Genomic DNA, 3160 nt, shown 5'->3' on the forward strand with positions numbered 1-3160 from the left:
GCCCGATGCGGGACTCGATCCAGGGACTCCAGGATCATGGCCTGAGCCGAAGGCAGTCGCTTAACCAACTGAGCCACCCAGGCGCCCCTGTGCTCCATCTATTTATCCCCCTCCCTAACCCTTGGCAACCACTGACCTTTTCACTGTTTCCATAGTTTTTCATTTTCAAGAATGTTACATACTTGGAATCATACAGTATATAACCTTTTCAGATTGGCTTCTCTCACTCAGTATATTCATTTAAGTTTCCTCCATGTCTTTTCATGGCTCGAGAGCTCATTTCTTTTTAGTACTGGTTACAAACAAATTTGACGCATGGAATATTATTGTGCAGCCTAATGAAAAATTTTAAAAAGCTAACACCATAGGGAAACCACTACCCATATCAAGAAATAGAAGATAGAGGACCCTCAAGAAATAACCTTTCCCCATGTGGGGAACTTCTAAAAGACAACTGGTCTGGACTCTTCAAAATATCAATAACATGAAAAGAAAGGTTGGAAGGTTTGTTTTAAATTAAAGAAATCTAAAGAGACAAAGCAACAAAATGCAATATGTGAATCTTGTTTTGTTATTGTCCCTACCCACCCCCATAAAAAAGGTGAATAAAAGACATTCTTAGAGAAGTTTGAATATGGAATGTTTATTAGAAACTATAGAATTATGCTAATTTATTCAAGAATGATAATAGTATTGTCATTATGTAGGAAAATGTCCTTATTTGGGGAAGATGCATGCTGAGGTATTTAGGGATAAATTTTCCTGATGCCTGCAAGTTATTTTGAGATGGCTCAATGAAAAAAAATATATATAAAGGAGTTCTACTTCCAGCATGACAGTGTGAGGAGCTCTGTAGACCAGCCCTCTGATGAAACTGGTGAAAATTATGGAAAAATACATACAATCATTAAAAGTCTCTAGAAATGATCCTAAGGACATACAGCAAATTAAGAAACATCTATTCAAGAAAGTCTACTAAAATTTGGTGAGAACACGGAGTGTCTATGGCATTTGAACCAAGACCCATTCCCTCGTGACCCCCTTTCTTAACTTTGTGAGGAGGAGACTCCACTCCAGATTGGTGCAGCCAAAAACCCAGGGCTCCACCTTCTCCTAGATCCCAGTTGGAGCACTATTTCTCAGGAGGAGCAGGAGGTGAGCATTTCTCATCTGGCCCTTAGCTACCTGTTGCTGAGTCTAAGACCCAGTGACTGTGAAAAGGTGCAGGCTTCCTTCTTCCACCTAGTCCCCACTTGTGGATGGAGGCGTCTACCTTGGGCATGGCACCACTGAGAAAATGGGGATCCCAATCACCCTTGCCCTGCCTTGTAAGGTGGTGGTTCTGTGCTGGGAGAAGCAAGCATAGAAAACTTGAAGCTGCTGCTCCCCGTTCTACTGAGCACTAAGCAGCCAGAGTGGGGGTGTCACTCAGAGAGAAGTGCACCATTATCTCCACCATGGCTCAGAGATTTGGCTTAGGGGGAGCAGCAAGCCATAAACAGAGGGCTCCAAATGTCTTCCCAAAGGAACTGACTTCATTGCAACAGAGTGTGGAGAAGTTTTAGTTTAAAGGAGCTCTCAAAAATAGTGGAGGTTGTGGTGAAAGACAATTGGCAGGAGACTAGTAAATTCATTGGAGATATTTAGGCTAACTAACTGTGGACACACTAGTTTGCTGGAGAGAACCTAGGAAAGAGACAGCTGGGAGGAGCCCTTCTGGGGTCAGAACAAAGGTCAAAGCACTTTCCTTGGGGATTGTCCTTCCTGAATTTGACTGGATCAGTCTGTGGAGAAGTTTACGGCCCTGGGCACTGTTGAAAACAGTAGGAGAGTCAGCTGACAATGAGTAGAGTTTAACAGCTAGACGTGGTTAAGAAAAGAGATAAGAACTCTGTGAAAACCACTGTCATCCCAGGGTGACTGTTGAAATACCCAAAGCTGCACCCCCTTGAGGAGCAACATCAGAGCCCTCACACTGTGGTAGTGGTGGGTGGGGGAAAGACTTCACTTAACTAATCCAGATGGTCACTAAACAAATAAAACAAACAAATTCAAATAACCAGCCCTAGAGGGGAAACCAGTTGTTGCTATAGAAACCAGAGTTGCTATAATATATTATCTAAAATATTCGGTTTCCACACAAAAATTATGAAACATCCAAAGTAATCAGGAAGTAAAAAAAAAAAAACGAAGGCAACAGAAACTCTCATGACACTGTTGTCGACTGAACGTTTTTGTCCCCCTCAGATTCATATGCTGAAGCCCTAATCCCCAGTGTGATGGTATTTGGAGGTACGGCCTTTGGAAGGTAATTTAAGAGAGGTCATGAGAGTGGGGCCACCATCATGGGATTAGTGTTCATATAAGTGTTCTCCACTTACCCACCTACCCCCACTGCTGCCACCCCATGTGAGGACACAGAAAAATGTGGCCGCGTCTAGATGCTTAACCAACTGAGCCACCCAGGAGCCCCTAAAAATAAAATCTTTTTAAAAAAAGAGTGAAGTATAAATTCTGAAGTTGAAAAGTATAATAACTGAAAAGAATTTCACTAAAGGGACTCAACAGTGGATTTGAAATGGCAGAAGAAAGAATTAGTGTACTTAAAGATAGACCAGTAGTTTATCCAATCCAAAGAACAGAGAAAAAAGAATGATGAAAAATGCAAAGACCTTTGGAGAAATGTGGTATATCATTAAGCACACCAACATATATGCAGTAGGAGTGGTAGAAGCAGAAGAAAGATAAGAAGGAGCAGAAAAATCATTTGAAGAAATAATGGCTGAAAACTTCACAAATTTATTGACATTTATTTATGCTTCCGGGAACGTCAATAAGCTCCGAGGAAACACAAAATGAGACCAGAGCAGGAAATGAAAGAAATACAAAACAAGGAATATATAAAGAACTCTTACAGGTCAATAATACAAAGACAAATAACCCAATTAAAAATTAGGCGAAGGATTTGAATAAATATTTCTCCAAAGAAGAAATGCAAGTAGCCAATAAGCACAACTGACTGATCAAAGAAATACAAATCAAAACCACAATGAGATGCTACTCGCAAACATGAAGATGAGTATAATAGTCAGATAATAACAATTTTTGTCAAAGAGTTGGTGAAGTTGAAACACACATATGTTGCTGGTGGGAGTGTAAG

This window comes from Neomonachus schauinslandi, chromosome X (assembly GCF_002201575.2).
Source record: "Neomonachus schauinslandi chromosome X, ASM220157v2, whole genome shotgun sequence".
Classification (NCBI taxonomy): domain Eukaryota; kingdom Metazoa; phylum Chordata; class Mammalia; order Carnivora; family Phocidae; genus Neomonachus; species Neomonachus schauinslandi.